At 42.0% G+C, this 18,092-nt stretch overlaps 1 long non-coding RNA gene across 1 annotated transcript; it reads left to right on the plus strand.

Moving 5' to 3' along the window:
• Positions 1-343: 343 nt before the first annotated feature.
• Positions 344-12,977, plus strand: LOC119402177 (uncharacterized). Its single transcript, XR_005185660.2, has 4 exons — positions 344-893; positions 2,857-2,926; positions 6,794-6,852; positions 12,789-12,977. It is a non-coding gene; the product is annotated as an uncharacterized LOC119402177 (long non-coding RNA).
• Positions 12,978-18,092: the final 5,115 nt, after the last annotated feature.

The following is an 18,092-nucleotide window of genomic DNA, read 5'->3' on the forward strand; positions in this document are numbered from 1 at the left end:
CAATGAACCACATGGTTCAGAGCTGACTCGCTTTTGTATTAATAAATGAAGTGAAGGTTGAAGGTAAACATTCATTAAGCTGCGGATGTAATTGCATGAGAAAATGTTCGTGAATGCATGATGTGCATTTTCACATCGCAGTCAAAGGCCGACCTCGCCTGAACAACTTCACTAACTATTCCGCTACATCTGCATAACTTGCTTTAAATTTCAATGACAGATTGATGAGACAAATATATAAGATAGCGCATTTCCTTCTTGCAGCGTTAGCACTCGTGTTTGAGCTATTTATAGCAACGTACACACGATTTTCCTGTTCTTATGTCGATACCGAAACTGAAACTGAGGTGATGGTGGCGCTAGTGTCGCCACCATCGTCCTGCCGCTTTTTTTTTTTTCTTCTTCTTCCCAGACATGGCGGCGTCCTGCATTTCGCGTGTGCGTCGTAGTGTCGAGTTTTGTTCATGCTGTCGACCTTTACTGCGTTACCTCGCATTGTGTGTTGTGTGTTGCGGTTACTAACGTAAGCGCAAGTTCTTCACTGAGTATGATGCGCGGCAGCGTGCAAATAGTCACCAGATGCCGGCCGTGCGACTCCGTTCTCTGCGACTCCTTTGTTCGGTGTGATCGAGGGACGTGATTCATGCTTTGGAGACCCTCTTTAGACCGTGCCCTCATCAAATGTTTCCACACATCAGTGAGTAGCAGCACCGCAATCCTTACTCGACGACACGCTCTGTGGGCCTGGAAAATACCTTGACGTTCGAGCACTTCGGGAGCTATACCGGCGGACAGCCGGACGCGGGTAGCTTGGCCGTTCCTTGCTCTGCACATCGCTTGAAAACCGGCGGTCATCCTGCAGCGTACGCTGCCAGCGTGCTTTCTTGCCAGAGGTAAGTGATTTTGAATGTTACGCTTCGTACGTTGTCAGTCGTTCTTATTGTAGTCTGCGTTGTCCCTGAAGGAAATCGCATAACTTGTTGGTTCGACATATCGTTGTTGTGTGCATGGTGCCCGCGCACGACGTTTGTCCAAGAGCGTAATCAGTAGTTATATAAAGTTTTGGTAATTAGCTCGTGCGCACGCGCTGCTCTATGTTAATATTTGCTGAAAGGAGACATTTTTCTCAGACACACCATCCTCATGTGTTTTATGCGTGCAGTTTACACTCGTCAACTTACTTGGGGTAAAGCAATGAAATCCAAGCTTGATTTATTTTTTTCTTTTGAACGAGCTTTAAAGGAATGATATCCAGCCACCGTCTTGTGCTATGAGCCGTGAATCAGTACAGTGGGAGAAATAAAGTGTATGTAGAGATATTTTCTTTAGGCGTGCATTTTGTGCGTCTTAAGTAACGTGACCGCCAAAAGCGTTTAGGTTAGCACTCTTGGACATTGTTTGTCGTCTTTTAAGCAATAGCTAAGGTGGATTTGCTGAAAATGCAATTTCTGCAGCATGACACTATTTAGTTTTTTCAGTTTCACCCATTTTTATCCTTTATGCGTGTTGACCTAATTTGGCAAAGCATACTCTCATCTGAATTTGCTATTGCCCTCGGCACTGTATGTGAGTTCATGCATTGCAGTTACGTGTGACAGTGGTATTACGTGCAAAATTCGTGAACACGGGGTGCCAGCAACACCCCGTGTTCACGAATTTTTCATATCTTCAAGCTCCCATCTTACCCTCAACTTCTGCTTTTATTGGATTGATATTACTTGTTTCCTAACTTCCGCAGCTGTATAGCTTGTTTTAAGCACTCATTACTGTGTTTATGTGCTAGTGCGTTTATGTAAAACCATTCATACGCTATTCGCGCTCTACTGGTGGAGCGATAGGTGGACTGCAGTTTTCCATGACTCCGGCAAGTATCATAAAGCACCACTTAAACAGCGCTGTAATCATACCCACGAGCTCGAGCTCAGGCTCTGTTATGGTACCATAAATTTTAATTTGCTAAAGTATGCTAAATTGCATAAAGTATGCTATAAATGTGGTTGCACATTGTGTATGTTGCTAAGGACGGAAACAAGCCACCTTGCATCTAAGGTAGATTATATGGCACTCACATGGCTTGTTTCGTTGAACCTGCAACGTGGCATAGACCAGGAATGGAGCGCAGTGTCATCCAATTCTTCCCTCACCTATGCTGCGCTAAACGTTCAGCGGAATATGATAACGTACCAACTCGCCCAACTTCCCCTGCTAATCCATTGATATGGCACAGTGAAACACTGGCATGCGGAGCTTTGTTGGATGTAAAAACACACGTAGACCACAGAAATTCTGTGCAACACTGGCATGCGGAGCTTTGTTGGCTGTAAAAAGACATGTAGACCACAGAAATTCTGCAAAAACTCGGCAATTTTCGTCAAGCACAAAGTGTATTTCTCATAAATTATGTTGAAGGCAGCAAAGCACATGCTGTCGACATTCATTCTGTAGAATCTATGGGAAAGTGTATTGAGCAATAATCACATGAACGATGAGGCTTTGAAAATTTCAGATAACATATATTCACATTTTCTTAGATAGGTAATTGTCGAATGCCCATTATAGCATGTGGCTGACAAGGATGTGTGTTATTAGTGAAATATATTGACCTCCCTCATGTTATTTTCTGTCTAACACATAAGCTAATCAGTGCATAATGTGTTAGTTCCATGATGAACGAAGTTAAAAATGTCCCTGTATTTGTCAGTCCCATCTATTATTCGGTGTATGGTTTGCGTGAGACCATGCCTGCTTGGCATAACCTCTGAGTTGACTGGTAACAGCCTTATTACACAACTTTCTCTCAAAGCCTGTATTACCAGCCAAATTCTCGGCAATGCTTTAACAAAGAAATTGTTGCAGCCGCCTCCCCTGCTGGTGATGACCATATGCAGCCAGTGCTGATGTGAACCTGAGTGATGAACAAATGCAGGTAGGACACAGCTCTGTTGTAAACAATTTGGCATTATTGTTGTCACAGACCAAACTTGCGATTTATGTGTGACTACTCGCATGTGGTGAGGTTCAATAAGTTTCATCTGCTACACACAAACATAGGAACATGTAGGAGTGCTAATGTGGAGTAGGAATCTTCGATAATACATAGGACATATGTGCCACACATCAACATCAAAGTTAAAATGCATTTAGATCTGAAGCTGCTCAATACTAAAGTGTGTCGTTCCATTTCTAGGTCTAGTTTAATCTATAACAACAACCTATATCACGCACCAAAACAGCCGAATTTGTCAAGTCTAGAAACCAGTTACAGTGTTGTGTTGCTGTTCCGTGTATCCCCGTGTATCTATTATTATTCCTGTTTCCATTTGCATGTTTAGTAATGGCACCGCCCATAATTCCCGCATTGATTCAAGGAAATAGGGCCACATTCAGGAAATTTGGCTTTCATGTATACACCCTTGTACAGCAAAGAGATTTGTGTTATTGCTACAGTGTCATAATGAAGATAGCACAGAATACCCCACACAAATACACACCATGCAGGGGCCTCGCCAGAAAATTTTTTAATGGTAGCGGTCTTGCTATACATCATGTATTTTTGTGCTGTGTTCGTATGTGTGTGTGTGTGTTTATATGAACATGCAGCATTTTAAATTTTTGAGGGAGCTTGAAATCCCTCCTCCAGTTATGGCAATCATGACATGACTTGTGATGTTTTGTGCAATATTTCATTCTTTTTTGCTGTTTTCATTTCATCATGTGTGAACGTTCTTGGAGCACCATTTTGAAGCTTTCCTACATATTCAAAGTTAGATGGTGTTCTCACGGCGCTCTCATTTTTATAATGCTACAGCACTTTTGGGCAAAACAAGAAGCGCAATTACACACACTATCGACCCTTGTAGCATTTTTCATCTCATTGTGAACCAAGTAGGCTTGCAGTCAATCCTTGCTTTTGTTGTTGCATTGAACGTTACACGTGGCTCTGAACATTCTTTCCTAGAGTTGAATGTTCGTGGTACTTTGGCGACACCTAATGCCAGCGCAGAGATACCCGTGGCATAAATGCATTTGCTGCAGATAGGCACACAAAAGCAATGCTTCCTGAGGCGTACAATGCCTATCCATACTTTGTACACACATCTTCAAAGCCATATGATTTTGGTCACGAATGCCAAGTGGAACACGACAAAGAGATTCCTCCCATTGCAGGCAGCCTGATACCATTGAGTGGCACCATGGTGAATCTGTACCATAATATCAACTTCTTTAGCGCTGAAATTGGATCAAGGATGGAGATACCCTGCTAGGATCTATACCAGCCAGGCTAAACTTTTTTTAATGCATTGAGTGACGTGTGCCAAGGGATGCGGATTTGTTGAGTTTGACATCCCAGAAATTAACAGGAGCACATCTGTTCTTATAAAATAGTATTTTAGGTGACCTCGAACCAAGCATTGGTGAGAAAACACATTCCACAAATACACAGCAGCAATGCACAGCAGGGTGATTCAACGAGAGATCAAACATGCCTGTCTGGTCGATATGTTTGTTTTGCCTGGGTTTTTATGTTTTATGTGGGCACACTCAAAATGCACTGAACCGAAAATTTTATTTCCAAGAAACGCTCCCGGCGTGGCAAAAAAATATTTGGAGGTGGCGGTGCGGGCCTCCTGTCTTTGCTCACTGCAATGTTTTCGGATTTCACGGCAGAATTTAACGCGAACTGTAAATGACGTGTCCAAATTTTTTTTCCTGTTTTTAAAACGCAATATTGTGAATTACATCCAAGCTTTTTTTATGCCGTTCTCAAAAGGAAGATGTGAAAAAATGGCAAACACGGTAGAAATAAAAAAGTGTGCTAAGCTTGTAATAGGAAAGGCGCCTTGACGCCTTTCCTTTTTCAAACGGAAACTTCAAAACGGTGTCAAATATAGAAAAGAACCTTTGCAACATTTGTACGGAAGATCATTTTCCTACGGGCAACGCAAAAAAAGAAAAAAATAGTTAAAGAAGCGAGTTTTTTTCAAAAAAGTTCATTTTCAAAAAATAAAATTAAACAATCCGGTCTCAACTTTGACGACAATTTTTAGTGAAGAGTGCTTATGTCAATGAACACACGGTTTTAATATCATATGTCCTCATTTGCTTTGTTCACGAGATATAACGGGCCAAAATGACCCTTGCTGTGTGTGCTCACTTTAGTGCGACTGATGGTTATCAGCTGGCGTTGTGCGTAAATCTCAGTTTTAGTTATTCTCATGCAGCAAAACCTTGCTCTGGTGGCTGTTCGTCAAGAAAAATATGTTTTCAGATTTTATTTGTGCCTAGCGTATGCGAAAGTGGGCTGCTGCCACCCTCTAAAGGGCGAATAGGACTCTTTGTGGAAGAATTTGGAGTCAATAACTATCATCAGTTTTTAAGTAGTGTTAAAACAATGCAAGAATTCAAGCTTTATGAGAATGCACATTCAGGCACTGCAGGAATGACCATTGTTTTAAGATATGGTGTCATTTTTATAGGCTAAGCGATGAGTCACTTACATATTGCCTTATGCCAAATGGTGCATCACTACAATTTTCCTTCTTTGGTTCTTGTATTTTATAGAAATCTGCTAAAAGGAGAGGGCAAGCAAACTTGTTACAATGAGCAACAGCTGTAACCTTCTTATACACTCTTTTTATGAAACTCGCTCTGTTATTGAAATGTTGCATGAATCGAATAGCTACTCAGCCAGACATGATGAATGCACATTAGCTTGTGTGCTTATTAGTGTCCAGTTTCTTCAAAAGCTAAAAACAAAAAAATATCAAATATGTATGTTCTATAGAAAAGGCTGTCAATAGGCGCGTCACATATACTTCATTTTGCCCATCAAAACAACATATCTTTTGCGACTCACTTCTGCGGAATCTGTGTGGAGGAAGCGTAATAATGAAATACAGTTTTCTCGTTCAAAACAAGCTATGTTTGTCTAGGTAATTGTGCCTTACATTTTATTTTGCTGATATTTGTTAACCACATTTGCATGATTGCAATGCACAACTCAATCAGTAGTGTGCTTGACTGGGACTGCACTGGTTGGTGCAATATAAAAGGCAATGAAACAGCATTAGACAAGATGTGAAGATGACACACACGCCACTAGGAAACAAGGCAGTCAGAGCCAATGTGAACACTTTTCTAGGTCTTTGGCCTAAAATGAAGTATATGCAATAGCAACCTCCTATCTACTAATACATATAAGCGAACGCAAAGCAAACTGGTGGCGTGGCCGACGTATCATTTTATTTTTGATTCAACAAACCTGGAAATACATAATTTTGCGCTTCTCTGTTGACTATGTCATTGCAATGTCTCAAGCAGCTATCTTGGCAATGGGGTTTAATAAAACTGTTCACCGTGTATTTAGCTGACAGAGAGCGATAGCTTGAGCCATTTTCACAGCTGATTGGGGAAGTCATGTATGTACTGTTGATCATCATTCAAAGCCGCATAACCTTTCCATGTCATCGACGTTTGTAAATATTAGTAGTCTCAGAGTGCCAGATGAAGTGCATTTATAAAGTTTATTGCCCAGGTATTGTTATAATAGTTGCACGCAGATAACCTAATAGGTAACAGCCAAAATGCATTCTCACACACTGACGATGCATCTTATCAAATTTACTTATGTTTGTAGCTTGTGGATGCTTCGAGAATTATTTCTTGGAAACCTTTTAAAATATGTGAATAGCAGCTTATACGAGCTCGTGCTTTTTAACCTATATGCATTTTTATAGTAAAAACATGTATTTGTATTTTTTGTTTAATATTTTGTATTGCGTTTTTGCTCTAGATCTGCAAAGGAGCTGTCCTGAAGCACCATGCTTACTCAAGTCATGCAGCGAGAGTCAGGTAAATGTTATGTTTCACATCCTGCAGCTGTGTTCGTGGTTCACTTGCAAAACTGTCATATTTTCATGAATTAGCAATGTGGGGACATTTTCTTCAAGACTGCGGTTGAGCAGCAAACAGTCGTGCCACTCTTCACCATCTTAAATGAAGGTAGGCATGCAAGCATGGGCACAAGGGAGAAATCGGGACAACAGAATTGCTGACTAACAGCTGAAGAAATGCAGAGCGGCTGAAAAGAAGGTAGACACAAACACGCATGGGGCAACACTTATTAATCTGGTAGATGTGGGGCTTTACGTGAGAGAAATGTGATTTCGATACTAGCGAATAGTAGCTTGCATTCATTGAATTTTGGTGTGCATATACACCCTCGACAATGCAAAGATAATTTAGTGTGTTAGCCACTGGTTTACGACCTCTTACGTTCCGTTAATCTCTGAATAACACAGCAGCCCCTCTGTCCTATGTAGAAACAGCCACAGCTTTAAAGAACTTTATAAACCAGAGCTACACAGCAATCAGTAAACTAGTGGGTGTGTCTTGCAAAAACATATTTGAGTCTGCCTTTTGTCTATTCCCGGCTCACTCTTTCTCAGTACAGTGGCGCAAATCTTACCCAGCCCATTGGCAGCCATAAGGGCAACATTAATGCCTTATCTACTTCTCACTTTCTTTAGCCTATGAGATAAGCACTGAATGTAAGGAACACCTAAGACGCGCTTGTTACTATTGCTTTCTGCAACCACGTTCAGACGTAACAAAATGTGCTTCTTTAAACATTGAGCTACCGAGGCTACAATGCAAGAATGACCTACATCTAATAGATGCCTAACCAGTTCATTAAAGCTGGTGTTCATTGTGTGCACACACGACTTGGTGAGAAAATGCTTGGATGAGAAGTTGAACAGTAGTTTTGAAGATCTAGGAGCATACTGCCATCACACGTGGTTCCCCAGAAACACTAAGGTAATGTCCTGAAATTGTACTATTCTGTCATTATTCTGAGCCAATTATTTAGAAAGGTTCAGCCCTCGTTCAATCACATCAAATTGTCGATTCACTAAGGTAACCACGGTTTCAAGTTTATCACCGCTACAAAAAATTATTCATGTAATTGTCTACGTAATGAAAAACCTCAATAATATCTTTACCTAAGGCCTCCTCCAAGCATTTGTCAACTGTGCTAAGGTATAAATCAGTGAGAATTGGGGCATCTTTAAATCAATGCAAGTTCAATTCTGTGCATGTTACGCTTACTTGATATTTTGTTGTGGTTACCAATTTGAATCCATGGTTACCTCAATGATTCAACAATTTGAGTTAAATGGAGGATGGCCAAAGTTTACTGAAGTATTGCTTCAGAATGATAGTATACAAACTTTAGGCATTTCCTTAGCATTTCAGGAAAACCAAGTTTGTTAGCAGTATTCTTCTGGAGCTTCAATACTGTTGTCAAACTTCAACTCCAAGCATTCAAAGCTTAGAAAAAAACGCTATTTTCATGTCATGCTTTAACTCATCTGTCACCAGTCTGTACACAAAATGAAGGCCAGCTTTAACGCACAGGTTACGCATCCATTAGATGCAGGTTATCCTAGATTTGCAGTAGCCACTGTCACTGAACGTTTAAAGAAGCTGATTGTGTCACGTGCAAACATGGATGCAAAAATTAACAGTAACAAGCATGCCTTAGGTATTCTTTATACTCATTGCTTATGTCACAGGCTAAAGAAAGTGAGAAGTGCATACCATGGTAATGCTCTCTTTACGGCTGCCAATAAGCTACGTAAGATTTGCGCCACCTTGCAGAGAGAATAAACAGATAATAGACAAAAGTGCACTAACATTCATTTCGTAGAACACATCAAAAATTTACCGATTGCGGTACAAGTGTGGTATAATGTTTCTCTTCGCTGTTGCTGCTTCTCCAAAGAGCAAATGGGCCGCTATGTTTACCAGAGATTAACGAAACATCAGGAGTCATAAACTAGAGGTTTACCATCTAATATAATCTTGCATTGTCGAGAGTGTAAATGCACGCCAAAATTAAATGAATGCGTAGTTTCATACAACAGTGGAAGTGTAAAAACCTGTAATGGTAGAAGCTTGGCATATCGATAGTAGTGGAACCGCATGTGTGAGCCATCTGTCGGCTGACTTGCATGACGAAGAAATCAGATTCCTGAAGTGTTATCTCTCACGTAAAGCTCCAAGTGTGCCGGATTGATAAGTGTCTCCCTATCCCTGCTCATGCGTGTAAAGGTATTTGTGTCCACTTTCTTTTCCACCACTGTATGCCTCTTCATTTGTTTGCTGGTGTTTGTGTTGGCCCCACTTCTTTCTTGTGCCTGCGTTTGCATGCCTACCTTTGTTTTAAGGTGAATCATTACCAATTTGTTCAGCTTTCTGTCATTCTAAATATTCTTCACCAGCTTTGAATAGGTTGAACATGAGTCCAGTATTGCCGTACGAACTGCAGACATGATGCCGAGCACGTGTGGTAGCCTTTGAACTGCATGTGAAAGCCCAAGATTTCTGTGTCATCATTGCAAGGCACTTATATTCATAAGTTCTAGCCAGCACATCTGCCCTCATCAAAAACAGCACAGGAGAAATCTGCCTATTAGTACCTTGTAACTGCAAAATAATCCAGATCTCGGAGTTCGGTTATTGTTCACAGTCAATCTATTTGAAATGAATTGCAGGGTTGACATAACCTCGGAACTTATACATTTGTGTGAAATTTGTGTGAAGACATCATCCAGCCATCACGTCACTGTAGATCCACAGTAAACAGGCAAAAATTCAACAAATGCACCTGCAAAGATCTGAAAGGTGTTCTGAAAAACACAGTAATGCTGAGGCTTTTTGTAAGAAATGTTGTCTGATACATATCAATGATAATAAATGAAAGGGTGGCAGGATTGCATTGTCACACAAACTTGGTGATGTTTAAGAATGGTCGACGAAGTATACGTTCTGGTTGATCATTTAATACACTAGACAAGAACGAAGAAGAGACCAAAACAACACCAGCAAAATTTCAATGATGAATCAGTACCACCCCTCCCAACTGTCAGTTCTGATGGTGCCCTGATTAGAATCTTTTGGTCAGTAGATGATTACCTTTTATTTATTGAGTGCTGAGGGTTCGAGACTACGGCAAATGCACTCACTTTCTACGAAAAAAGTGATGCTAGTTTGAACGTCACGTCTGCTGTTCTGAGCAATGATGGCACTCAATTTGGGGACCCAAGCATATAGGTCAGTGGCTGCTACACATGCTGGACATAAGCAGTCTGTTAGGCCAATTATATACTTCAGTTTGGCCCATTCAGTGCTGGTGACAAATGGCATCAATGTTTGTTGCCTAAGACCTGTGTTGAATATTGAACAAATATGCTGTGTCCATTTTGCATCTCTGCCATTTCTCAGACTGATTTTGTCACATTTTCCCCTAGTTGCCATTATTTTTATCGCACTCAGCGAGTAGTGCTTCTATTGTTCGGACGAAGAGGACGGAAAGCAATAGGCGAGCCCAGTTTTCGTTAAACACTACCATATGAAAAAAACAAGTAATGGATTCAAAGAAAGCATGGGAAAAACAATTTAAACCTCTTTTAATTGCGCTTTATGGAAATTTGATTTCATTCTTATGCTGCAGCATTCACAGCGATACAGTTAAACAGCACACTTATGAATAATGAAATTTGTAAGGTATGGCCTACCAGAGTAATCTATTTATTTGAGTATAAGTACTCTTTAGTCTTCACGTTGTGTTTGAGCATAGGAATATGAACAAAAAATATAAACAATTAAAACCATACACCTTACTTGGATGACGTGGTTAGCTGTGCCTGTCCTCCACAAAGTTTTCTATAAAATTTCATGCCTTCCCATCGTGCCAAAAAAGGAAAGTTCTGCACGCAGCGCATTCACGGCACACTAACGCAACACGCTCACACCATCTTGGACGTGAAGGACGTTAGCATACATTGTAGCTTTTTTTTCTGTGCTGTTTCACTTAGATTTGCAAACTCAAGTGCCAGTGCACTTGTATTGGCACAAACAATCTTTAGCGAATTGCATCTGATGCCAACATATGTGTATGTGTATTTGCGTATGTGTATTTTCAAGTCTATTACAAGGAGGGGGAGGAATAAACTTTTATTGAGACCAGCAATTTGTTTGGAAATGAAAAAGTTATTTCGAGGAGTGTCTCCCCTTAAAGGACACTAAAGGGAAACCTTAGATCAGTTTATACAAATAAATTATTATTTAAGGTCTGTAATGTCATTATTTTACTTTCATAGGTAAATAAGTAGAAGAGGAAATGAAGGCCAGTGTTTCACTTCTTGAATTTCATGCTAAAACTCACCACATACAGGTCAACATGATGTTGCGAAGATCACGTCTTTTTGGTATTTTGGCCACACTGGTTCGCTAAAATTCTGTGAACCTTTTGTTAAGATTTGGGTCTGTAGGAACACAATGTAAAGATTATTGCCCGTAGCAGGCGCTGGCAAAATCTGATGTCACGGAGAGCTGGTGTGGGAACGTCTATGCAGCATCGCCTCGTGTATCTTCTTTTTGCGCATTGTCTTGCTGCCAATGCCAGAAAGCAGAGCTAGTTGGTAGGGATTCATGATAAATGATGGTAGGCATGCAACACGGACACAAGAAAGAAGTTGGGACAACACAAACGCCGACTAAACTTTGTTCGTCTAGTCGGTTAGTCAGCATTTGTGTTGTCCTGACTTCTCTCTTGTGTTCTAGTTTGCATGCCTACCGTCTTTCATGAATCGCCTGCCAAGCATCTTCTCGCGTAAAGAGTGGTGTCGTTGGTACTCTGAAGTTGTTTGCACTAAATGACAGAAGTTGTTTTTCTCTTTAAAATCTTTTTAACCCGTTTCCTACCACAGACGATCTGAGTTCGTACATGGTTTGTACTGCTCCTACCGAAGAACTGGGCTTGTCCACGCTGAAAGAAGCGTTTGCGTGCGCTGCAATTAAGATACTCTGATTCAGTTTGCTGCGCTGTCTTTGACTTACTCAGATAGTGCAGTAAAAAATATAAAAACACGCTCAAAGCATGCATTTTATTGAAGACAGGCGGGATTCTCGCAGCTTGAATTAGAAAAGGGTGTACATGCGCGAGTGCCGGCAACAGCTTTGTTCAGCTTGTTCGCTTAAGTTTTGTGGAACGAAGAATATCAGTGCCCCTGCAAGTGTGGCAGCGACTACACAGAATATTCTTTTTTTCTAAATCCTCAGATTCGGATGACCACCGAATCTCAACGTATCGACAGTGCACGGCAATAGTTGTAAAGAAACCTCCAACGTCACGATGCATCCAGGGCTTTTTTTACGGGCTCCTTTTCCCCGCACATTATTATTTTTTTTAAATTTCAAAGACATTTTCTGCACCAAAGACTGAATACAAATTAGGGCACCTTCTGTGTTGCAGGGCAGTGAAGCCAATCTTCCGCATACTTTCAAAAAATATTTTTCTTTTACCTTGCGAATAAAGTGCCTTTAAAAAGTTTTTTAGTTGTTTCGGGACACGTGAAATCAAATGGGCAAATAAAAAAATGGTATTTTTATAGTTTTTTAACAAAAAAACTCGGTAGGGAAAGAGTGGTTGATTGCATATTTTAGTCAAAGATGGCTGGCATAAGAAAAAGCGACATGGAGTCTCAAAGCACACAGCGAGGACATCCGTTGACGTACTTTGTAGCTAATTGGGTTTGCACACCAGCCTTGGCAATCAACTATGTACTAGAACGTTACGGACATGTGGACTGATACATGCTGCCTTTTATTTGACTTGATATGGTTTAAGCCTTTGGTCAAAGTTATTGCAACTGGTTTCATTGATGTTATTGCTCCAAATTTAGCAAAAGCAGTTTATTTGTTTTTATTCAATTCTGTTCTAGCATGCCTGGAAAAGTACTTCAAAGCACACCCAATCTGGCTGACTGCACTACCTCAAGAAAACTGCCTTTCTACCATCTGCAAGTTCCTAAGAAGCTACTTTATGAAGCAAGCCAGCAGGGCGTACGTGTTAGGCATGGCAGCACGGAGAACAAATAAACAAGTATTTGGTGCAAGATGCATTCATTGATTCCGTGCTGCTTCAACATGTGGCTGTATGCTTGGCCACGTGTAGACACAGCAAGTAAACTCGTTAACCTCGATGGTAAAAGGTTGTCTATAATCACGTTAAGAAGCACAATGCCTTATTTTTGTAAATAATTGCATAGCTCGACTTTGACTCAGGCGTCCAACACCCATCGTTATCTACCCATTATCTGCCCATCACCCAGCATACACCCAGCATGTCCATCACCCGTCGTCCACCCATCATCTGTCCACCATCTGTCCATCACCCAGTATCCACCCACCATCCGTCCATCAACCGCCATCTGTCCACCATCCGTCCATCACCCACCATCTGTCCACCATGCGTCCATCATTACCCAGTACCATAATCCACCAAGATGGTGGGTAGTGGGTCCCATCATGCCCACCATTGGGCAAATTTTCAATAGGGTATCTAATCAAAAATTAGCCAAATCCTGCATCTGTTTCAATCAAACTGAGCCACACTCATTAAACCAGCGCTGCGTCAACAATCGTGAACAAAACAACCAATATGGTCTCATCCAATCTGTTTATTTGTGTCCTAGTTGCTTTGCTATTGTGTTTACGTTCCACAATTAGTTTTTCTAGGACGAGTTGGAACTTTCTGAAGGACGTGATTTTGTAGGGCAAAACACGAATATAAAGCATAAGAGGCCGACTTTCCTACTTCTTTTTGCCTCTTAGTGTTTCTTTTCGAATTTAGCGCTACAGTATTATGTTCACAATAGTGCGGCTTTTGCCAGGAAGGACCACTCGCTCTTCTAGTGTGGTTATCGCCATTACGCCCATGCGACGAAGGACGGCACCGACGGAAGCACAAGGATGATGTTATTTTATCGCAAAATATTGCTATACGGTACATTCGAATCGTTTTAGACTTCTTTTACGAGCTAATTCAAGCCCAAATGAAATTTTCCAATCTATTAGAGCCAAATGCAAATTGTACTCCTGAATACCGACGATAGTGCGCTATATAGATTTTAGCCGCAATATAGATTTGAGGCATTTAGGGGACAGGAACACATTGGCAAAAAATTGTCGGAGCAGGCCCGACCATATTGTCAGTAGGAAAAAAGTGCGTTTTTCTCAGTTTCATTGAAAGTGCACTTGGCACTTTTAGAAAAAAGAAAGAACGTCACATATCTCGCTCTTCTTTCGACAAATGATGCCACGAACACAAATGACTACGCCATAAACACAAATTCCACGGCCGTTCGCTGATTTAAAGCATCGTGTACTGCATGCTTACCGCAGACGCCGCGACGTTCCCGCGCGCTCACTCGCGATCCCGCTGAAACTAAGCCGCGCATTCGAAGAAAAAACAAAGAAGAGAAAAAGAGAGCGGTTGAGGCTATAATGCGCGCTGACGAACGAACGTACTTTCTTGCCCGTTTGCGCCCCCACTCCTTCCTCTGCATATCTTTCATCGCAAAAGAGACAGAAGGCACTTAAAGCGTGCGACAAAATCATGCGCCTCCGCTTGTACTTGACGGATTCTTAAAATATTTGAGAAAGTCGATTAGCGAAGCAATAAACTCTGTTATGAAGCCATTCGGCGATTAGTTGGAATAGTAAGGCCCCTTTAAGGCTGCGCTCACGGCTGATTACTTTTGTTGCTGGTTGCTGAATCTTGGTTGTCTTGGTTGGGCCGTTTTGTTTCTGTGATCGAAATAAGCAAGGTTCACCACGATTTTATTTTGTTTGTTATTCAATAACGGCCGCTTCGAAGCTTTAGTATATGCATTGGCGTAGTACCGTTCATGGTTATACGGCGAACCCTAAACATTATTTTTTCTTTGTTACGACACACTACTACCCGTAATCTCAATGTGACGATCTGCGTGCGATGAACTATGTACCTTCAAACGTGGTTCCGCATATGTTTTATTATCTTCCTGCTTCATACCGCTAGAGGCCTACATTGGAGAAATTGGGCTGACGAATCAGCGCCATGTGGCTGAATATGGCCAATGTGAGGGGCCTGTAGATATTAAACCTGTCATGCACGGGTATTGTAGAGCTACCGAAAATATTATACATGGACTGAACGGACTGAACGAAGCCGACATTTCGCAAGAAATTACAAACAACAAAGCAGGATTTCACAGGCACCACAATTAGTTTTTCTAGGACGAGTTGGAACTTTCTGAAGGACGTGATTTTGTAGGGCAAAACACGAATATAAAGCATAAGAGGCCGACTTTCCTACTTCTTTTTGCCTCTTAGTGTTTCTTTTCGAATTTAGCGCTACAGTATTATGTTCACAATAGTGCGGCTTTTGCCAGGAAGGACCACTCGCTCTTCTAGTGTGGTTATCGCCATTACGCCCATGCGACGAAGGACGGCACCGACGGAAGCACAAGGATGATGTTATTTTATCGCAAAATATTGCTATACGGTACATTCGAATCGTTTTAGACTTCTTTTACGAGCTAATTCAAGCCCAAATGAAATTTTCCAATCTATTAGAGCCAAATGCAAATTGTACTCCTGAATACCGACGATAGTGCGCTATATAGATTTTAGCCGCAATATAGATTTGAGGCATTTAGGGGACAGGAACACATTGGCAAAAAATTGTCGGAGCAGGTTTTATTACGTCACAAGGACTAGATTACAAGGGAGATCTGTGAGGCCTTTCAAATCAAAAAAGAAGGACAAAGATGTGTGAGCCAGACGTCATAGGCACTAACAGATAAAGAGAGAGAGAGAGAAGAAACTTTATTAACACTTGGCCGGCAGTTTGGTCTTGGTGGCCTCAGATGGCGGCGCTGAGTCCTTGAACTCGGGCGGCATCTTCAGCCTGCCGGACGGCCCAGAGCTGGTCGTTGAGCTCCGAGCTTCTGAGCGCCGCTTCCCACCGGCGGCGTCGCCGACGGAGAAGGTCCCCCGCGGCTCCCGCAGCCGGGACGGCGGCGGGAACGAGTGAGCTCGAGGCTTCCTGTTGCCTGGTATTGGCAGCAGCCATAGGCGCATCGCGAACGGCGGGCGTTTCTCGACAGTTGTTGCCGGCGCATTCCCAAAGAACTATTTTTTCTTGGCCACACCGTTTAGCGCTTAGCAAAGGTCAACAAAAGTGTTATTACCTCTCCATGTTGTTAGGCTTTGAAGTGATGTGCGACATATAGATTAGTTATGTTTTTTTTTTGCGCAGTGACGCATGCATGCGTGGGACTTTGCGTTATTTTCTTATCTTCCGTTTTTCCTTGATTAAACCTCAGTTGAAAGATAGCGCTTGTGCTGTCGTGTTCTTTTCGCTTTGTCCTCGTAGTAAGTGCGCGCTATCCTGTGAAGGTGAATTTCGCTAGAAGTAGGTGTGATTGCCATGCAGAGCAAATACAATGCGCTCGGAGGCGTGCTGTATTGAGGCAGCCATAATGAGTTTTACGACAACACTCTAATCAATGTATTCTGGTTCTCCAAGTCACTTTATATGGGGCATCCACCGTGCAAGTCATTTCACGAGTGATTTTTGTTGCGTACCTAATACAACGCACTTTTGCCTGTGAAAGCATTGCTGAAAACAGCATAAACATAGCTGGCTCAGTTAATGGTGCATTAGAACACAGAACGCAAATTGCCTGACGACACTGACTAACCAAATTTGAAGTACAACTGCACGATAGTTCGCATCACAAGGAAATTTCAGTACGGTATTACACGGAAATGACAGTTGGTACATGCGCCTAACCTTCGCGGCGAAGCCCACTAGATCAAGTGTTCAGTTAAAGTACCCCAAAATCAATTGGTGTCAGAGAGGTGTATTATTTTATTCACGCTTGTGTAAAGAAGGGAACGAGCACTTTGCAACGTCTGAGCATGATGAGTGCTTAAAGCACACGTGTCATGTGGTGCCAAGAAATAAAAACGCCTTTGAAATTTTTCGGTGCCTCTTGTAATGCCGAACTCCGTTAAACAAGTATTTCGCTAGGGCAAACGTGGCAGAACTTGAGTAATTTTCTGTCAACGTAAGGGAAGAGTAATCATAGACTCCTATTACTATGCATATGCTTATATCAAAGTCAACAACGAAGAAGAATTCGGGCGCAATACCTGAGCGGCCACCATTTTGTTGCGCACTCATGACCTTGGTTGACAAGCGAAAAATTTTTGCCTGCCAAACAATGCAGCGACAAAAAGAGGACCACCCTCGCATTCGCACGGCGATGAACGTTGCCGCAACCGGTGTTTGCGGGCGCGCTTTCTGCTTTAAGCGCCACCTCGCCGAGCGCACGCTGACTCTTTATGTGTCGCGCACGACCTTCGGGATTAGCGGCGGCGAGCAAGGGCGACGAGTGCCGTGCAAGTACCGGAGGTCATGCGCCGTATGCCCAGATATCAACTAGATGGCGCTGCAGGCAGCGTCATATATTTCGTTCAATAATGCATTCGGTACGCTTTTTCAGCAGGTGCGCCGAGCAATTATCGCTGTCAGTGGATATTTATTATCCGAGGTTAAACGAGTGGTATTGGTTCCCTGAATATTTTTCTGCAGTTTCTGGATTTACGTATAGAGAAAACCTACTCAACATTATCAAACCATGTTCAGCACAAAAATTCCGCAGGAGTTGCACTCTTAGATCCGAAGCTGTATGTTCGACCCAACCAGCGCCAAGTAACCATTTCGTACCACTTAATTTATTCACATTTACATCCTAATTAGGAAATTACACTTAAAATAACACACCTCCACTTCCACTACACACACTACAAATAACGCCCCTATACTTCCTTCGGCATCATTGTTCGTTTCATTAGGTTGTACATAACAAAAATTAATAAATAAAACGAGCCCTTGACCCATTTCCCTTCCTTCGTTCAGCTGCACTCATATAAGACAACTGGCGAGCTTCCAACTGGTGCTGCATAAATGTGCTTCCAGACATGGTATTCAATGTTAGCAGACTGCTGCGAAATCTGGTGGCTAAATTTGCCCCTGCACTTCCAGCTTTCCCGAAAGGATTGCCCTGTAATCCGCGCTCCTTCACAGGTGTCTGTACGGTCCGTTGACATCGGTCGTTCTCATGACCAGTCCTCATGCGTGTTACAGGAGTCGGAGCCCTTCCTCGTCGTATGTGTTGTTCTAGAATTAATAG

The sequence above is a fragment of the Rhipicephalus sanguineus genome, chromosome 8 (genome assembly GCF_013339695.2).
Source record: "Rhipicephalus sanguineus isolate Rsan-2018 chromosome 8, BIME_Rsan_1.4, whole genome shotgun sequence".
In the NCBI taxonomy this organism is placed as follows: domain Eukaryota; kingdom Metazoa; phylum Arthropoda; class Arachnida; order Ixodida; family Ixodidae; genus Rhipicephalus; species Rhipicephalus sanguineus.